Below are 21,678 nucleotides of genomic sequence, written 5' to 3'. Positions count from 1 at the left end.
ATCTTGGTCCAAGGTAGGCTTCCTATAGAAGTCACACAGATTTCTCTTACACCCAAAATCCATGAATGGCAAGGGGAGAGGATATGTCCATGTAAACCCTAGAGTTTTAAACATTGTAGACATGCCAAGAAAAAATGAAAAAGCTTATTTTAAGCACCAAACAAAGTGTTATCTAATCCAGAAAATCCACACACATGGTTTTGAAAAACACATAATGTCTTCGACAACATCCTGCAAAACAAGCATTAGTAGTTTGTTATGATCATGTCTTCATCTAATGATTGCCAAATGCTACAAACAGACCATTAGTAACGCAAAATCATCTAACCTATGTCCTAGAAGCAAATGGAAACCTTAGATGTAGATTCTGATTGAAATAGGTACTTTTTGTGAACCAAGTGCACTATGACAGAGTAGACTACGCCCTAGAAGGCTAGAATGGCTCATAATGCCCCCAAGTGGACTTATACAATGCTATCTACACCCATGGTGCACTTGGGGCTAAGAAGGGCATAGTTGGTAGTTTTTGGGTGCAGTTAGGAGGTTAGTGGCAAGTTGTGGGGAAATGGTGCCTAAGCAAGACCCAAAAACTAAAAAAATTGAACCTTTACACCCAAGTGCACCTAGATAGTGCAAATTGTGTCCATGGTATAGTTGGGGCTCAAAAGGATGTATTTGGTAGTTTTTGGGCATAGTTGGTAAGTTAGGAATAGAAAACAGGGCTTATGGTGTCTCTTAGGCCCCTAAAACTACCTCCTAGGGGTCCCAAGTGCACCCTGACAGAGCAGAGTGCACCGTATGATAGCAAGCTAACAAAATACATGACAGAAGAGCATACAAGCATGTTACTAGGCCCCCTAATTATACTAGTTGTTATATAGGAGAGAAAATAAGGATTATACCCCTCCAAATGAGCTCCTTCCTTGCACCTACAAGCACAAAACAAGAAAACCCAAGTTAGATAAACATGTTCACATCGAGTTCACCAAAATGTAGGATCTAGAAAATGGGCTAATGTCTAACATACTATGAGAAAATTACAAACTCAATAATCATACATTGGCACCCTCTAGTCTATCATGAAAGCCACATGAATCAAAACAAGAAAGAAAATCTAAAACTCCCTCTTTCATTTGTAGCACCCATGTCCTTCTTTGTTCTCCATGTGATGTAGCTCTAAATTGCCTATAGTGCACACAATATTGAAGCAAAAGTCTATGATAATGATGGTGCTATTGAGAATAATTGATGTTGTGATTTTAGTGTGAGAGATGGAGTGAAAATACTAAAGAGCCAAGGACTTGAAAAGACTTAAGAATTAGGACCAAAAATGAGAGGAAGAATGCTCATTTTATAATCAACATGGAAGATGAGAAGATTGGATTTGTCACCTTGGATATGTGACTTGGCGAGAGATTCCTCTGAGAATCCATCACACATATGACACAAGATGCCAAGTGTAGGATTGTATGATGCTTGGAAGTGAAACTTGGCTAAAGAGGGAAGAGAATCTATGACGCATCATATGACACCTCAAACCCACCTAAAGAAAATAATCTATGACAATGGAAGCCAAATATGGATGTGCATAAGAGGATAAGAATATTGGATTATGACATATCTTAGCCAAGTGTCAGAGGAGAATCCATAGGTGTCACACCTATGTGTCATGATGATGTCAATATTTTGTGGAATATTTGAATTAAAAATCCTTTATTTTACAAAATAGAAATTAGTGAAAATGGAATTAATGGTGGAAAATGTTACTTAGGAAATTAAAAATTTCCATGGTTTGTGAATGATGAACCAATTAATTAATAAAATATCAATTAATTGAGGTTAGTTAAGAATAATAATTAGTAAAATGACATAGGATTAAATTATGGGTTATTTAATCCTATAGAGAAAATTAGTAAAATGATTGGCCAATTTGGTTTGATAAGTGCAACAGTATCCTTTGTTGAAAATATGAGGATGATGTAGATCAACTAGGATGATGACGGATAGACCAAAGCCATGGTCAACTTGATTGATTGATCAAAATTGATAACATGCCAAGGACCCATGACATAAATTAAAGATACATAACATTTAACACATATCATAAATACTACAAGATCAAGATTGATTGATATGGTTGATCATAATAACATCAACGGGCACTGTCAATGTTATCAAATGGTTGGAAATACTATGATCTAACACTGAGAGACTCGGCAATATCAAATATCAAATGATATGAATGATAGTTAGACCTAGCACTAAGAGCCATGATAGTACTAAGGTTCGATTGATAAGATTTGATAGATTAATAGGTTTCCAAGGCATTGAAAGCCACAACAATGTCTAGGATCAAACAAATGATGATTGATTTTGGATGTTTGACATGTTTCAGGCTAATTAGGACTGGTTTTGGGTAATTTCAAGTTGATTTGGGGTGATTTTGAGTTGATATGAAATGGTTTTGAGTTGGTTTGATATGATTTTGAGTTGATTTGATATGATTTTTGATGATGTTGAAATGGTTCCAAAATGATGTGAAAGAGGATATAAATGATGATAGACACTGTTGAGATACAATTAGGTTGGCCAAAAGATCAGAGTTAGTAGAATGATAAAATGGGATGAATTATTATGAAGAAGTGGTGTCAATTCAGGGGCCCAAGAGTATTTTCAAGGGTTACCAAACAATGACAAAATAACAAAACGGATAGCTCAATTTGTTCACAATAAATATACAAATCCAATGCAATTGACGGTTCATAAATTTGATTTGAAATGCAAAAGTTATGGCCTCTGGAGTGCAACACAGGGGCTCCGAGAGCAGTTCTGGGCATCCTACTGCCTAAAGTGCACCCAAAACGCACCCAAGTGTGCCTAGTGTGCACTTGGTAAGCCCAAGTGCACTACAACAGTACCAAGTGTTCCCATGGTGCACTTGGGAAGCCCAACTATGCTCAAAAAGTGCAGATTGCACCATAGAAGGCTCTAGGGGCAAAAATCAGCCTGACTGGACTCGGAATGACCTGAAACTATGTGCGAGTGCCCAAAATGGTGGAAATAAGTCAAAACATGAGTGAAATCAATCAAACATGGTCCCATTTGGTCAAAATTGGTCAAACAAAGGTCAAACTAAGGCTATACTAGGTGGAATGCCCTATAAGGTTGACAAATAGTGTAGGATGATGCAAGAATGTAGGAATGCAAGATGAAGATGATTTGGTGTGTCAGAAACATGATCACGGTGGTGAATGAAGAAAAAAATAATCGAAGAATGAGGAGATGTGATGGGGACTAGTTAGAATAAGTTGGAGACTTTTTCATTCAAAAGGTGCACTATATGTCAAATGGAGCTTCATTTTGATGAAATTGTGGATGAGAACCTTTTTTGAGCATCTACAAAGACATTCTTATCCTTATAGGATTGGCTAACTGCAAGGTGAGCATGATTTGGAAGTGAGGGAGAAATGCATTATTGACTTCCAAATTGGGTAGTATAAGGATCAAGTGTTGTATGATATTGTGGATATGAACAATTGTCACGTGTTGCTTGGTAGACCTTGGTAATTTTATTGGAGGGCTATGCATGATTGTGTTAGCAATGTGTTCACTATTGAGAAAGGTGGTAGGAAGTTTTCCCTAATACCTGTGTAGAATGAAGAGCTCGGTAGGAGGAACCTAAGTATTAGCAATCGAGTTGAGTTGGTAGATTCTGAGAAGGATGGTGATCAACATGGAAAGTAGACATATGGAACACCTACGGTGGATGTGAAGAAGAAGAAAGACAAGGGAAAGAATATACAAGTTGAAGACTCAAAGGATATGTATGTGAAGAATTAGTTTGGGATTTATGTGCTAAATCCCAGAAGATGTTCTTCCAACTACTAAGAACATCTTTTTGAACCTGGGGTATCTAATGCAAGAGCATCCTAGCCTTTCTTGCAATCCTACATGTATGGAGGGATTTTGGTTAAGTGCTATGGAGCTTGGCAGATACTATTGCTCGACATGGTTTGGGAAGCTAGCATGGTCTAGGAACTTAGCATGGTCTAAGAACTCAGCATGGTCTACAATTTCTCAGCATGGTCTAGGAATCACCATAGTATTTGGTTTCTTAGCATGGTCTACGGTTACTCAACATGGTCTTGGGACTTGGCATGGTCCTTGGTTACTCGACATGGTCTTTGGTTGCTCGGCATGGTCTAGGAGGAGCTCGGCCTTGCTTAGGAATTTGGTGCTTGTTGCAGGCCATATAACTATTTTTTTACAATTAGTTAGAGGATGAAAATTTTAGGGATTAAAGAGGGCATCAAGTACTAACTATTGTTTGAAGAACAAATTCTAATTCATTAGGAGCTAGAAGATATCACAATTTTACTAAGACATCAATTGTGGACATTTAATTGTTGTTGGTGGCTGACTAGTGGCATTTAATTTACGTATTTGTATTTAATTTGTGTTCTAGGCTGACTTGTGGCTTAGATTGGTATAAGTATGAGTTGTGAGGAAGTATTTAGTGATTATTGATCCATTGTGGAGAAGTAGAGGAGCTTGGAAGAGCAAATTTGGAGAAGAGCTAGTAGCTGCGGCTTGGAAAACAAGGAGATTGCTTGGTGGGCCTACTAGCACAGATCTTCCTTGAGGGTTTCTACCAAAGTGTGGATCTGGACTAGCTAGTGTTTGGATTGTATCTTGAGGGATCTTGCAGAACTATTACTTTCTTTGTATTTGGTCGTAATTGGGAAGGCCTTACAACCCAACACATTGCATGTAACAGTTATTTCATAAACAAAGAGTTGTGAATTGGTATCAAATCTGGTGTTATTATTTCTTCTTGTTGTGTTTCCACTGCATGGTTATATTATTGGGGGCTAGGACATCTCCTTTGGGGATTCTCCTACCTTGCCCTGCATTAACTATGATAAAGTGAACATGAGATTTATGATGATGAAAAGATAATAAAAATGAACGCCAATGGTGATGATAAAATGTGATAAATGAGATCAAATCTAAGATAAGAACATATGTTAAGTGAACTAAAGATTAGGATGATGAACCATGAGAAACATACCTAACATTTAATGAATGAATTTAATCTATGATGGTGAAATATGAGGAGATAAATTCAGGCTTATGATAATAGACACGATAAATGAACACGATCTATGATGATGCATTATGGAAAATAAATTCAACACTATGATGGTGGATAGGACAAATAAACATAAGTTATGATGATAAAATATGATAAAGGAATTAAAAATTATGATGCAAGAATATGATAAACAAACTCAATCGACAATGATGAACATAGGATAAAGAATGCAATCGATGATGGTGAAACCATAGCCTAGCTATTTATGATTTGTAAGAGTGTGATAATAAAGATAAACTCAATGTGTGAGGACAAGGAAAGTGAATCAATAGATTCTAATGAGGGAAGGATCCAAAGGGGGAAAAAGAGGGGTGATGTAAAGAAAGAATGCAACTGATGCAAGTGATGAAGAAAAATAGGGGATTTATGGGAATGTAGGGAAGATGAGTGACTGTGATATGAAAGGTAGGTTGGGTGATAGGGAGATACATGTGGGGTGTAGGGGGATGGTGTAGCATATCATTGGAGGCACAAAGGGATGGGATTGGATAGGTGTTTGGGATGACAGGGAAAGGGAATAGGAGGTAAGAGCTTTTGGGGAAGTAGGGGTAGAGAGGGGAGATGTGATGTAGGAAGAGAAGGGATAGGAGGAGGCTACTATGGATGTGTGTGAGGGTGGTAGGAACAAGACATTTTTCATATAGGACAAAATGGTGAGAGTCAGGGCATATACTAGAATCTTAAGGGTGGGTACTTCATAAAGAAGTACAACCATATAGTGTGAGCACTTTATTTGATATAGGAATATTAAGGACATGCCAAGGTTATTAGGAATGTCAAGGACTTTTCCCCAATATTACATAGGACTGACTTGAACAAGCATGGAAAGATTGCCCCTACATCACACATGAATTTCAAAAAAATCTATGCAGAAATGATGTTGGGTGATCCACAAGAAAATGATATTTCCCAACTACATCATGTGATCATGAATTAAAACATGTTTGGCATATAGAAGGGTGGTATTTGACTAACTCACAAGTAGAAAAATACCTTGTTCAAAACCACGCTTTAGAGATGCCTTGGTCAAAGCACAACATAATATAGAGGATCACAATGACCAAGAGGAGGGCACAACTAGATCACTTGGAAATGACCTATTGAATAAAATACACAAGAAACCCAAGATCAAAAGAAAGAATAAATCCATGATATAGTAACCTTTTGCCAAAGAGATCAAGATAACTAGATACTGATAGTCCAAGACTAGGTACAAGGAAGGATGCATCCTATAAGGACCTAGTGACAACATGTTGGCGATAATGACAAAGCTTTGGCAATGATTCCTTTCTATAGATAACAGACTAATGACACAAGATTTCTCTATAGGACTTGAAAAATCTACAAGAAGGACTATACAATGGAAATATGACTCAAGAACCTATGATAGAATACTATAAGACTTGAAAATGTAAGAGCATAACTATACAATGGGTAGGAAACTCAGGAACCTATAATAGAATACAGTAGCGGGTGTACGTATAATGGGGATAAGCTTAGGATATGAAGATAGCATTGATGCATTATGTTTGTTGTCACATGGGTATAATACACAAAGTTTTCTTTGTGTTACAAGGGTATGGTACATAGAATATTGTTATTGTTACAAGGATATGATACATAGACAAGATACAAAGGATAAAATTACTTGATATAATACATGTGGTAGGGTACAAGGATAAAATACATCTGATATGGTACATGTGGTAAGGTATAAGGATGGGATAGATATGCTAATCATGGTAGAAAATGTGATTTAGGTAGGTTTTCTAAGCTAATGGATGGTGAAAAAGAAATACTCAGAGTGCAGTGGAGTATGAGGATAGAACTCTTAGAATACCTTGAAAAATGGGAAGATGGGCGATGAGGTGTGAAGGGGTGATGGGGGAGACGTATGTCATTGATAGATAATAAAAAAGGGTAAGCACATTTGGCACCTAATTTCTAGGTTTTGACCAAGGTAAATGTCCAAGGTTCTTGAATTGCCAAGTTTTCACCATTGGATGCTTATATTTCTTTACTATATATATATATATATATATATATATATATATATATATATATATATATATTGCTTTTCTCTTCCATTTTCCCATATTTGATGGAGCAAGATACACTGAGGATTCTTAGGCATAGAATTTCTTGAGGTGAATGATGTTGGTGGGATCATTCAAGAATTCACCTTCAAGTGTAGATAGCTGATATACTCCTAAACTGAAAGAGGTTGTGACCATATAAGGACCAAGTCATGTGGGCTCGAACTTGCCTTTCTTTTCTTGGTTTGCTTGGACTTTCATGTTTTCTTTGAGGACCATGTCTCCTTGAAAATGGCATGGATGGAGCTTCCTATTGAAATTTCACTTGAGGCAATTCTAGTAGACCATGAGGTGGTCATAGGTATATTTCCTTTTCTCATCAAGTAAATCTAACTAGGTAAGTCTAGTCACTCGATAATCCTCATTTGATATTTGGCCTTGCAAAGAAATGCATGGGGATGGGAGTTCAACCTCAATAGGTAATACTACTTCAACACCATATACCAAGGAGTATGGGTTTGTTCCTATGGGTGTACAAAATGAGGTGCGGTAGGCCCATAGGGTGACGTTGATTTGTAAATGCCAATCATAGCTAGAATCATTAACAACTTTCTTTAGGATTTTGAGTAGATTTGTATTAGTTTCCATCACCTAACCATTACCTTGTGTGAAGTATGGGCTAGAAAAGTGGTAATGGATATGAACATGTGATAGTGCATGTTGAGTGTTTGTCTTAATTTTTTTAGTACTTCATTTTTTACCAAGTGATAGTGCATGTTGAGTGTGTCAAAAGTCATTTAACACCGAGTGAAAAAAAGATAGCTTATGTAGAGTGATATAGTTATTGTCAAGAATTCAAAAACTAAGGGACACCATGAATATCAATATGGACCATGGACTAAGTACCAGGATATTTAAATTTTGAGTTAACAATTTTTCACATGTGTGTTTGTGATAGCACAAACACTTATCTAAACCATCTTTGGCTGACTTCTACACTTAATTGATGAATTATAAATAAGTTAAGAAGATAATTATGCATTCAATTAGAAATCATTGATCTGTATGTGAGGTGATCAACCAATAAAAAAATGGAAACACTAAATGATAAAAGGAATGAATCTAGATCATTGATTTTGATCTAGAAGGTTCATCAATTGTTTAATTAAAAAGCGATACAAACCCTAAATCACAAGGATGGGATAAGGATGCAAGAAAAGATGAAGTGATAGTTAAGGAGGCAATGTTTATGAGAAGAAAAGAGATTAGACATAGTACTTGAAAAGAGAAGTAAAGAGCATATCAGAGTATATCAGATAAGGAGATCAAATCAAGATCAGAAAGAAAAGTTCCATAATATAGAAAATAAGTTCTCACCAAATGATTAGGTACTGAAACATTCCAACTAGTGTATCACGGAAAATCTCTTAAATACGTGGTCCTAACTAACCTATTCAAATATACTAATAGAGTGCTTACTTGGTTTTAAGTTAAAATCATTTAATCAAGGTAGACTAGTTAAGTCTTGTAATCTCTTAATAGAGTAGACCCATCATAAGGTAGATCACTAGAAGTGATCAAACATTGTAGCTTTAACATACACACATATTGCAGTTGTAGTGAAGATTTGTGGGTCTCATCCCCACCCTAGTTTTACCTTCACCTTGGAGGGTTTTTGGGTAACCAAACTTCTTGTGTTATGTGTGTACATTTACTTTCATGTTTATGGATGTGATACATACTTAGATCTATTACAACATAATAGTTGTATCTTTAGTGATCTAATTATGAGATGTGTAAATGGTGAATGCATTTGATTTGTTTGATGAAGTTAAAAGTTTTATAGATTTGGATTCATCCCCTTCTCAATATCTCATTTCCCAATAAGACTTCCAACAATTGGTATTAGAGCTTTGTTCTCTGAGAAGAAGTCTAACAACTTAAGAGTAAAGATCTTAGAGATGGAGGCTTACAAATTGGGAAAGATTATTGAGAATCAAAAACATGAGAACTATATTGTACTGTAGTATATTAAAGTAACAAGAAAGGAGTTAATGAGATCCTTAAAGAAAAGAAAAGAGTTGTATATTTAGGAAAATGATACACTATATCAAGAAGAGGACACTAAGAGACTATTTGAAATGGAAACTCTAGTGAAAATGATGTAGCTATAATAGACCTATTGGATAAGAACAACACTCTAAATGAAGAAGTTAGAGGATTGGAGAGAGAACATGAAATCCAATTAGTAAGGTTATGTAAAGAGACTAAAAATAAAAAGAACAAAGTCATGGAAGAAATAGAAAAGAGACAAATGGCTAAAAGACTTGATGAAAGAACATCTAATGTATAGAAGCTCACAAACATTCAACTTGACATGATGAATTGACTACTACTTACAAATCAGGAGTTGAATAGAAAGTATATGGAGATTGAAAATATGAGATCACAAAATGATAAAATGAGGAATAAGTGAATAAATGAGGAGGAACTAGTGGAAAGGATGAACAAACCAAATAAATCTATAAGACTCTTTTAAGAATTGATGAGAGATCACCAAGAACACCTAGCGGCACCTATTGACTAAAATATTCCAAGCACCTTTCATCCACTAAAGAAGCAGAGTCATCAAAGAGTGGATAATAGAGGAATGGAAAGATAAACAACAACAAACCTACATGTCATCACTATGGGAAGCTTGGACATGTAGCCAATACCTATAGAAGCAAGAATGGTAAGCAAAATTCTACTCCTAAATTCAATGGAGACTTTCTTAACTACAAGAAACAAGAACACCAAACATATAAATGCAAGTCAACAGCTACCAATACACACATTGCACCTAGATTTGAAGGACATTTCTAAAAATATCAAAAATATGGACATATAGATCAGGAAATCATATCCAAGAAAAATCCAATTGGACAAACAAGAAGCAAGGGAATGCATCCAAGAAAGGTAATTTCTACAACTCAAATTTAACACATGGTATAGTTGTCACTATTATGGTGAATATGCTCGTATTCTGAAAAATTTGTATCAAGAGACATTTTAGAGGCAAATACAAGAGATGGTTGAACGGGAGATTAGTTTTCCTTAGTTGTCACAAGATTGGACATGTGAGTAGGAACTACAAGACCCAAGCACTAGTACCGAACAATGATCATAACAAAGAAAAAGACAAAGTTGATGCAGAAAAAAGAAGCAAGGAGATGAATAAAACCTAGCGAAAAAGGAAAGAAAAAGGTAGTAGTGGAATCGATGAAGCTGAGACCACCCAATTCAATGGATCAGGTGATCACACCACCTCAAACTAAGAAAAGAAGATATGTGAGGAATTGTACATTTTAATGTTATATTTTACATTGGTTCCTAACATAAGATATGTTAAAAGTCAATATCTACATAAATAAAGATGCACTAGGATAGACTTTAGGCAAGAGTTGAGCAAAAGAAATCATATGCATAATTGATGTCAAGTATCAATGTTAATATCTATAGTGACCAAGTATCATTATATGTATCAAGCTCATATATAGACCAAGTTGGTATGTTATGAATGGAAATGAAAATGGTAACTAGGTGATGGTCTTAATTGAGCAATGAAAGAAAGCTATTGTGTTGAGACCAATAGACAATTATAATGTACCTACCCATGTATGAAGCATTTATTGTAAACCTATTTTGACCAATTGAAGGTATATATCAAATTTTGAAATTTATTTTTATTCACTAGATTTTGAAATAACAAAGGAATCCAAAAGAAATCAAAGGGTGATTTGTATCAAGGATTTCATGATTCTACAAGCATGTCATTGAAAAATTGAAAAAAGTGAAGTTAGGTTTGTTTCAAAACCCTATTTCAAAAATGGCATCATTTGCATCTGGTATTGGAAAGGAAATGTTGAAAGATAGTAATACATAGATTATAAGGAATGATCAATGTCCCCCACCAAAATTTTGGGTATACCCTAATGATACATTAACCAGAGATGCATTAAGCACTTTATCATCAATTCCTCCTACTACCATTATGGTGCATTATGTTCCCTCTTCCTACACGTGCAAGATAGGGGAGATTGGATATTTTGAACTTAGAAATGCATATGGTAGATTGTGTGAAAACAGAGTGTTGAAGGATAAGAATAAGATTGTTGTCACTTGTACCCTATCTTTTCCCAAAAAAAAATAAGTTGAGTGGACAAAAATCATTTTGAGCAAGGTTGATGATATAAAATTGTGGCTAGAAAGTGAACCAGTGAAAATCAATAAGGCAATAATTCATCATGTAATAGGGTATCCTATCCTAGATCGAGTGAAGACATTACATTTCTCATGAAAGAATGTTATTAAATGTTAATGTTATAATTCTGTCGGATAAATTATAATATATATATGAGATATATAATTTATGACAAATAATATATATGGTATAATTAACTTATATATATATATATATATGTATGTGTATACATACATGTATATGTATATACATGTATGTATATGTATATACATGTATGTATATGTATATACATATACATGTATATATATGTATATACATATAACAATTATAATATTTTGAGGGCATATTACTTGTGTTATAACTATAACTAATGTAAGTTAATATGTTAAAGAGACATGTCTCATGCCTCTTTATTTCACATATATATTCATTCATGTAGTAACTTGAAAAACACATAAAATTCCACAAGTGTTATTACAAGTTAGAATCCTATTTCACTAACATGGTATCAGAGCACGTTCGACCATAAGGATTTTTTTTCTTTTGATATATATATGGTGAATAGAAGAATACTGTGATGGTGATTCTATATTGAATACAGTCTCACAACATACTGAAAATATGAAAGTGTTGTTACATTCACAATGGTCCTCAAAAAAACAATATGGTATTATAACAAGTTCTTTACCAGCCCTGTGAGGTTTCAATATAAGTCTAATAGTCAAAATTGAAGAATAGTTAATGGACAGGGACATAAATATCTAGCATGAAATGGGCAGATAATTGTGAGAGCACAGTAATTAAATATATTGCAGAAAATATATCTTGGATGGGTCATATTGAAGAAATTAGAGGCAAAATATATAGATTAGTTTATGGAAAGATAAGAAAGGAAAAATATTAAATTGGACTTGGTATCATGGAATTTTAATAAGACTATACTTACCCTGTACATAGGCCATATTTGGAGGCATTTAAGTTTGACCTTTGGAAAATCATAATTACATCTTTACAGTATGTAGCTTTATAAAATATTGTGAAAGGATTTTGTCTGTCTTAGAACAAGATGTCGTTATCGTGGAAATGAATTTTTGCAAGTCAAAGTAGGTGGTATATATTATTGCCACTTGAGTTCGAATATAAAACTATGTAAGGAAGAAATTACTTACCAACGGGATAGTAACATGAAAGAACTAACATATTCACCAAGTACTATGACTAATGGCCTCCTGAACATGAAGTCGTGTGATACGTGATCGAGTTGCATTGAGAATGGAAATGATGATCTTCATCATGTTGGGAAGTCATGGAAGAAAAACATTTCTACAACAATCACAAGGTGGAAATAAACAAACCGATGAGAGCCTTCCTTCTTTTATCTTTCTTTCTTATGGAGAAGGGGAAGGGGACGGGTTTGATCTTGTACAAAGTCATAACATCTGCAATTTGCAGAAAATGGTGTCACGATTCTTCAACTACATCTATGAAAACAAGAAAAAAAAAAAAGATCCCGTCATGAAAAAAAAAAGTTGGTCAGGGATTACATAGATTATAGTTTGGAGACATCGAAATTCTACCGCGAGCTGAGCAAGTCTCTGGGAATGCAGAAGGTCAGGCAGCAGGTATTAAAGAACGAGTTACACAATGAGATGATGCAAAGAGAGGTCAAGGAAAAGTGCGTGAAATTTACAATGGGTGAGGATGTATTCAGGAACTTTAGCCCGCGGGTGAAGCCCCTCATCAAAACTCACGAAAAGACACAGGCAATACTTGATGCGAAAATCAAGGGATTGGATAGAAAGCGCAGGCCCAACTTCATAGAAAATCTCTTTGCTCCGCTTGTGTCACTGATAGCGAATACGTATGATAAGTTTTCAGGTTACTCAGTTGCAAGAGTTGTAGAACTTGTTCTTATAGTGGGTTTTTCTTTTGCTTCACATTCTTTCTTCTCAAGAAGAGCGGACAAGAACCGAGTGATGCTTCCTCTTACTACTACACAAGAACTATATTATCTTCTGATGACTTACACTTGACATTTGCTGATCATGAATTGGCACATGGTAAACTGTTATCAGCTGATACCTTGAAACAAAAGCAAAATAAGGAAAATGCAAGTAACTTGATAGCAGCTGATGCCCAGGAACAAAAAAGAAAAATGAGGAAAAGTGATGGGTACACAGGATACAGACTTTAGCGAATCTATTTTAGTTCAAGAAACTAGTGCAAGTGGGCTTAAGGAAAAAGATAAAGTTGTTGGTTTGTCTGACATAGAAAGTATTGATTCCAACTCAACAAGAACTTCTATGTTTGAACCCCTATCTCCAGAATTTGAACATCCCTTTCCATCTCCTGGCATACCTGCTCCATCTCATTTAGCCCTGCATGTTGCTTCTGGTAGAGTGGTGGTTCCTCTAGCTGTTGACCATTTACAAGAACAAGCTTTTGTAGCTCTTCAAGCTCTAAAGGGATGATTCCTTGTAAAGAAGAAAAAGAAGAACATAAAGGAGCCTATCATATTTAATGTGAAAATAAAAATAAAATTGTTCGATGGCATAAGAGTGAGAATTTTACATTGTGGGAGAAATATAATAAACAATGTTTCATTCCCACTTGAACCATCCTTAGTGAGGAGCTGATTCAAAAGAGGATCTAAGAAGATAATTTCATATATGGACCTTCATGTATCAAGGATGAGTAGATATGTATTCATTATCCTCCAGCATTACGCTTATCTACTCATTGTAGTCTCTCTCTTATTTGTACTTCTATATGTGTTATTGAGAGTCATTTGCCTTAATATTTTCCTTTGTTTTTGAGGATGCCCTTGCAGGAAAGAAGATTGGAACATTAGACATGCTACCAAATATTGTGCAAACTCAATCTTATGATATTAGCTTCAAAGAAGCTGTGATTTAGGATTCATTAATCATCTGACGATCAGGTTGGAAAATTTGAGTCTCTTGAAGCGAATATCCTTGATGATTGACATTATGAGAGGGAGTCTGACTATTCACTAGAGGCAACCTTGGAGAAAGAGAGGGAGCAGAAAATAAAATGCTTCAATCAAACTTTTGATGATCTTGGTTCAGAAGGAGTAGACCTTGTTGATGGATTCTCCACTAGTCAGAAACTATAAACAGTTATAGGACTATGATTCATGGGATAAAGTCTCATGTTTGTAGGCTGGAAGACCTTATGCTATCAGGATACCTATTGAACTAGGGAAGCATTACATGACTTGCTACCAAGAGGTTAGAAGGATGATAACAGATTCAAAGGAAGTTTGACACTTCATCGGAAAGAACCTTTTGCTAAGAGGTCAGAAAAGGTGATATCAAACTAAGAGGGAGAAACCTTATTCTCTAACATGTTTTATGGTGAATGTTGTGACAACACCACATGACAGTATTCATGGAGACTTCATCGGAACTTTTGATGTCTTACATGTATGAGCCTATCCCCTGTGTACATCATGAAGAAGTGACGACTTCTAAATGATTATCACTTGTATTAGGAGTTGTTGTAAAGTGAGGTCCTTACAATAACTTGTAGCATGATTCATTTTTTGTGAAAGTGTTTCATGTAAGGGCTTTATCTTGTAAATCAACAACTAGGCAGTTAATATCATTGATTTGATTATCTACAAGTTGCTTGTATAGATATATTTTGGGTACTTGGTGTATATCATGCCCTAATATTTTGATAGGCCATTACCATATTGAGCACTTGGTGGATATCATTTAGTTGATGTTCTGATAGGCCATTACTCGGAGTATTTGGTGAATATCATTTGATTGATATTCTAATAGGTCAATGCTCATGTTACCAAATATGATATCAAATAATAATTGGTGAATATCATATGTTGATATTTTGATAGGCCAATACTTACATGATATCATATTCTAGAAATCTTCTGATCAAAGATTTCTTATATGTATTATTTTTGAAATATTACCTATGATGTAATATCTATGTGTTTTATCCTTCTTCATTAAGAGGGAGTGTTAATGTTATAATTCTGTCCGATAAATTATATATATGAGATATATAATATATGACAACTACTATATATGGTATAATTAACTTATATTAAGAGTGATATATATATATAACAATTATAATATTTTGAGGGTATATTACTTGTGTTATAACTATAACTAATGTAAGTTAATATGTTAAAGAGACATGTCTCTTCAAGAGACATGTCTCATGCCTCTTTATCTCACATATATATTCATTCATGTAGTAACTTGAAAAACACATAAAATTCCACAAGTGTTATTACAAGTTAGAATCCTATTTCACTAACATTAAAGAACAAACAAAGGCCAATTGGAATGGCTGAGGCATGTCTATAGATGGCATTAAAGATCATGTTGTGAATTTTCTTTACGTGTGATTGCACACATCTTACAAGTCAAGCAAACTGAATAGTATTCCTGTGAGGCCTCACCCAATCCGTCATAGTACCAATGAGATAATTGTATTACGGTGATTTTTAATCCTATGTATTGATACACTTCTGAGACTGTAGAGTTATGTTATCTGCATTTTGATGATCTGCAATTACTTCTACATATTATGACCTAATTGATGCATTTAATGATTCTATTCATGTTTTAAGCTATTGGCATTTCTTTAATAGAAATTGAATGGTAGAAATGCTTGTAATGTAAGAATGTAATGTTTAAGTGGAAATTAGAGTTAAAAAATAAATAAATTTTGTTATGCATTGAGACCTAACCTGCATACCTAGGAATTCAATAGTTGTGGATTCAACATCTTGTCACAATGATAAAAATAGACTATGAAGCTATTCATAATATTAAATTGACCATGTTATGATAAGTAAAGTTTGATGTTATAGTATTTTGAGCATTTTACATGGAAATTATTAGAAAAAGTAATTTAATTAAAAAGAATGAAGTATGAAACTCAAATGTCGAATGTGATATTTAAGTTTGATATTTTAATATTTTGAAGGTTATATTTGAAATGATTAAGAAAGGGAAAGTTAATTTGAGATGATGAAATATATGCAAGTCTAATGTTGAATGAGATAAAGATTATTTCACTTAGGTACTTATTGTTTACATGATTTTCTTGGACTACTGATGCTTGAATTTAGTGTGCAGGAATTTGACCATGGGTTTAAAGGGGAATTAAGGCTCAAACTACTACAAACATGACATAGCCAAGGTTGAATCAGTGGAAAAGATTCAAACCTCATTGTAATGTGTTTTATTTTGTATATGTGAATTTATATGTGTGTAATAGCTTAGTTCATGCATTATTGGAGTTAAGTCACTTTTAATGTAATGTGTTGTTTTGTGTGTGTCATTTGACACTTGTGTTGTCCATGTAGAGATGCCACGTCATTCAAGGTTTGACAAGAAGTAACCTAACCTAAACCTAACCCCAATGTTGTACCCAAGTTAACCTCACATAGAAAAAAATGCCATGAGGAGTCTCAATCAAAGGAAATTCGAATTTGGACTTGGCTAGGGTTTTTAGGGGTCATTAGGTGGTCCCTAAGTGTCTTTTAGGTGAAAATAAGTTACCCATATGATAGTACAACATGTCAGGGACCTATTTTTGATCATGTGAGTGCCTAGATAGCCTAGGGAGCCCCTTTACCCATGCATTCTTCCATCAATTCGAATTTGGAGTTGTCATATCCATGTTCCCACTTAGTCAAAAATAGAAAAGTTGGAGGAGACAAGTTTGTAAGAAGTAGTGGCTTAGTGTTTTTGCTAAAATAAGTTAGTGAGAAGGCTTTATTAGAGGGTCTTGGCCAAACTAGTGGGGTGTCTACCCACTCTCTAATTTTAGAGACTGTTAGGTTTTGGAGGGAGATTAAGGGAGCTATACTACAACTATCCTCACCATAGCTTGGACCAAGGTTGGTGTGTCAAAACTTGTTTCTTTCTCATTTCTTGCTTTTAGTATGGTTAAACAAATCTGCAAGTGTGAGAGTTCATTAATAGAGTATGCATTTGCATTATAAATCTTGTGATAGGATTTTTGGGTATTCTGTGAAAGTGTGGTGTTCTTGTTGCATTATGAGCATTGATTATGTATTGTGACAATGTGAGAATGTGTGATGTTCTTGTAAATTTCTTGGTTCACCTTCTTGGTTATTTTTTTGTTGGAATGGAAAGTGAATGTGTTTTGTGCTTTTGGAGATCCTTTCTTGGTTTTGTTTTGTTGTTCATCATTTGTTTTGTTGTTGTTCTTGTTTGAATGTGAGTGTTGATTGTGATTATGGGTGTGAAGGCTTCACTCACCCTTGGGAGAGCAGAGAAGCCTTGGGTGAAGGGCATAAGTTGGGCTTGACATTGCAGGTGAGAAAGAAAATTTTGTTTTTACCTCATGATGAGGTTGTTATTATGGAGCATGGGCTCCTTCATGGCCATGAATCTTGTTGTTTGGGAGGTACAAGGAGGTTTGGTGGATGAGGAGAAGATGGTTGTTTTGAAGGCGTTGAGAGGCAATGCAGTGGTAATATGTTGTTTATGTTGTGATGGCCTTGAGAGGCAAAATGTATTGGCAATATGATATTTATGAATTTCTCCTCCTTGAAGAGCCCACCTTCACCCAACGTTTTATGATTCCAATGGTGAATCATTGTGCAAGCCATGGGAGGGTGTTGATTGTGTTTTGTGTTGTGTCTTCATGCAAAATTTTCTGATGTATGTTTGAAACCCGATTTGAGCCTTGTTCCCCTAGCGCGGGGGTGGTCTCTTTGGAGGCCTATGGTTGGGTGGAAAGTACCCATGGTCCTTGTTGTTTTCCTTGTGATGCATTTGCAGATTTGTGCCCAAGGGAGCAATGGAAATGGCTTGACCATCTTGCAAATTGATGTTTGGATGAGAAAACTTGACATTGTGCCCCCCATTCGTGAAGGAGGATTCACTAGCTTGTTCATGTTCTCAATGATCATGATGATCAGTGTTCATGTCTTTCAATGATCATGTTTCATATGATTTCGAAAGGTCTCATGTTGTCTCTTTGTGATGAAAGGAGATTGTATCATTGCTATCTAATGTATATGTAGAGAAAATAATTGAAAATGTTGTATATGTATCTTACTTGTTAAAAAATGATCAGTTGAAGCTTCATGAGTTATGGAAAAGCTAGTAGGAGATATTATTTTGGCATCAAATATTGTATTTGTAAAAGTATAGTTTCCTGTTCTCTTGTTTTGTGTATTGAGCTATAAAAGAAAATCAAAAAAAAAAAAAAAAAAAATTCTATGAAATATGCCATCTTAAATGTGTTACAATTCTGAGTCACTTTTGATGTAAAATAACATCTTCAATTTAATGTATGAAAGGAGTCACAGTTTTATTGAGAAGTAGTATATCATTGTTCTTATAAGAAATGTTCATCGTAAGATTGGATGTATTAGGAAGAAGATACGTATGAGATCTTTCTTCTCATTCTAATATAACCAGTAGACATATGTCATGAATGTATGTGGATAGAAATTAAGTGTATAGTTGGTGAATTCAAAATCATAATTGTTTCTTGAAATATCATATGCATTCAATAAGATAGAAGAAAATAGTTATGTTGAGCAACTCTTGTATATGAATGATTATTATTTCTTTTGGTTTTCAAGTTCAAACCAAATCTTATTAGAAAACACCATTCTTTAACTAAAATGATCACTAAGATTTATGGCAAGATAAAATAAAGTGCTTAGGAAAGGAAACTCATAATCCAAATTTAAGAGAAAACCTTGCTGTAGGAGCCTTTTTTTTCCTCTCTAGAAAATATATGAGAGGAGAAGATAAAGTGTGTCTAAAAATACAAACTAATAAAATAATAAAGAATATACCTTGATACCCTAATGGAAGCCTATATAGTATAGAGGTCATATAATAGGATACAAACTAAAAAGGTCTCCTAAACACCCCAAGGGTCACGTGATCCCATGGAAGTAGCATATATGATTCAAAACTTGTAAGAAGAAAATAATAGTAATAATAATAAACTAGCTAAATTTACTCCTACACCTAGCAACTAATGCAAAAAAAGCCTAAATCTTGGGGAACATCCCAAGGTCGATCACCTTGGGAGCTCCCCATACCCTCCTTCTCCTCATACGTAGGAGACAAATAGTACAGAAAAGCTGACATTAGACAGCTTTGGTGATATGATTAAAAAAGGGTTTTTTTTTTAATAAAAAAAGAAAGAATACAGTCAACATCAAATCATACTTTCCCCTAACAAGCACATGAACCAAGATAATCCTAGGTGCCAGTATGTTGGACAATGTGAAAAAGTTCAGATGGTTTAAAAACTTTCCCCCACACACCTAGAAATATCACATGCGTGGAAGAAATGGAGGCCTAGGGAAGTATTGGTAAGAGTGCATGCAGAGTTGGAAGCTAGGAAGGAGTTCCTTGGAGAATGTTTAAAAACTTCAAAACTTATGTGTCAGACCTGGTAACTAAGTCGACTTTTTCAAGGAGATTTGTATGTGCACATGAGCCTATGTATGGGTGCTAGCAAGTTTTAAAAAAAGAAGAGGTTATGTTTCTTGGTTAGTTTTGACATAATATTCTATTTGGTGTGGGGTAAAGTTACTTAAGATGTTTAAGGGAAAGGGGTTAGGATATTAAGGAGTAATGATGATATATATTAATATTTATTGATGAGTTAGTCAACAAATTTAAGAGTGTAGATGTTTGCACCTATATAAATGACTAAAAGAATTTAAATGTAGTGAAGTTATTTAGGATATATATATATATATATATATATATATATATATATATATATATATATATATATATATATATATATATATATATATATATATATATATATATATATATATATATATATATATATATATATATATATATATATATATATATATATATATATATATATATATATATATATGTATTGGAATTATGATAATTATGATATTATCTCCTACTTATCTATATATTGGAATCTAAATATGGTGAAGTTTTATTAAAGATTATTGTATTGGGTTTAGAGGATAGGTAGGAGATATGCTGGATAGTTAAGGACAATTATGTGATAGTTAGTGGTTGGAACTTATGTGAAAGGGGTAAGTATTAATATATATTTATAGATTATTAATTGTCACAAACACCTAAATATGCATTAAGTTGTAAATAATGCACTTAGAATTTATATTGAATGATGTAATAAGATTTGTTATGAATGAGGTGGGAGAAAAAAAGCTATTAAGATTATTTAGGATGTTGTTATTATATGTATATATATAGTAATGATGTTGGGTTAAGTATAGGAATGCTATTAAAACTAGCTTTAAAGACAGTAGGAGCAAATGGCTTCTAATTTAAAATAGAATGAATAATAAAAAGGGTAGTTAGTATTAATTGGTCAATAAGATGTTTTAGGCTAGTTAGTTTGAATATTTGGTATTGTTATATTGAATGTTGAGGTATTCCTTAGGAAGCAAGAAAGAAAAAAAAAGAGAAAAAAAAATTGTTGTGTTATTTTTTACAGTAAATTTGGGCATGACAATTCCTTGCATTGTAGTTGACTTAGGGCACGATTTTTTTAAGAAAGATCACAAATATGATCTTGCCAAGTTGTAATTGCAACACTTATCTAAGAATTTTGGAGCTATCTAGAAAGTAAAAAATACATCATGCAAGTTTGTGTCACTTCTGATGTGCATATTTTTCTATGTTGAAAGTTCATTTCCAATAATAGGTACTGTAGTGTGAGATAAGACAAGAAAAGTGACTGAGAAAATAAATTATTGTATTGAACAATTGCGAGAAATTTTTGAGACAATTATTGATGAATATTTTGAAGAGTTTAAAGGCAAAATGATGAATAGATTGAGAATTCCCCAGTTATTCGTTCATCACTATGCTAATGATATTTGTTTCGTGGTGGACACTAACTATACATATGTACAAGTTGTACTACCAAGGGTTACATGGCTAGGGCCTATACAATGTGAGGTAAATATAGATGAAATAACTACAACTATGACAATCTCGCTGTCTAAAGAGATTGACATGAATGCCAATCCATTTGAAACATATAAGATGGAAAAATTAAAATGATGATGAAAACCAAAGTACCAAAGGTGGACAGAAAGTGGAAGAAGATGATTTCTAATCTTGAGGTAAGATTTGGTGAAGGACCCTTGCATATTACTAAAGGAAAAGGGGAAGATGATGATGAAGAAGAAGAAGAAGAAGAAGAATCAAAAGGAA

At 34.1% G+C, this 21,678-nt stretch overlaps 1 long non-coding RNA gene across 1 annotated transcript in view; it reads right to left on the bottom strand.

The window, feature by feature from the left end:
- Positions 1-804: 804 nt before the first annotated feature.
- The window catches only part of LOC149544423 (uncharacterized), a 38,508-nt gene continuing 17,634 nt past the window's right edge, over positions 805-21,678 (bottom strand). Inside the window, exon 3 of the long non-coding RNA XR_016355285.1 lies at positions 805-929. This is a non-coding gene — a long non-coding RNA (uncharacterized LOC149544423). The remainder of the gene's footprint in view (positions 930-21,678) is intronic.

Source organism: Cupressus sempervirens, chromosome 8 (assembly GCF_028749045.1).
Source record: "Cupressus sempervirens isolate cs-2001-9-10 chromosome 8, ASM2874904v1, whole genome shotgun sequence".
Classification (NCBI taxonomy): Eukaryota; Viridiplantae; Streptophyta; class Pinopsida; order Cupressales; family Cupressaceae; genus Cupressus; species Cupressus sempervirens.
The sequence above is the reverse complement of the archived record's forward strand: the minus strand, read 5'-3'. Positions and strand labels throughout refer to the sequence as shown.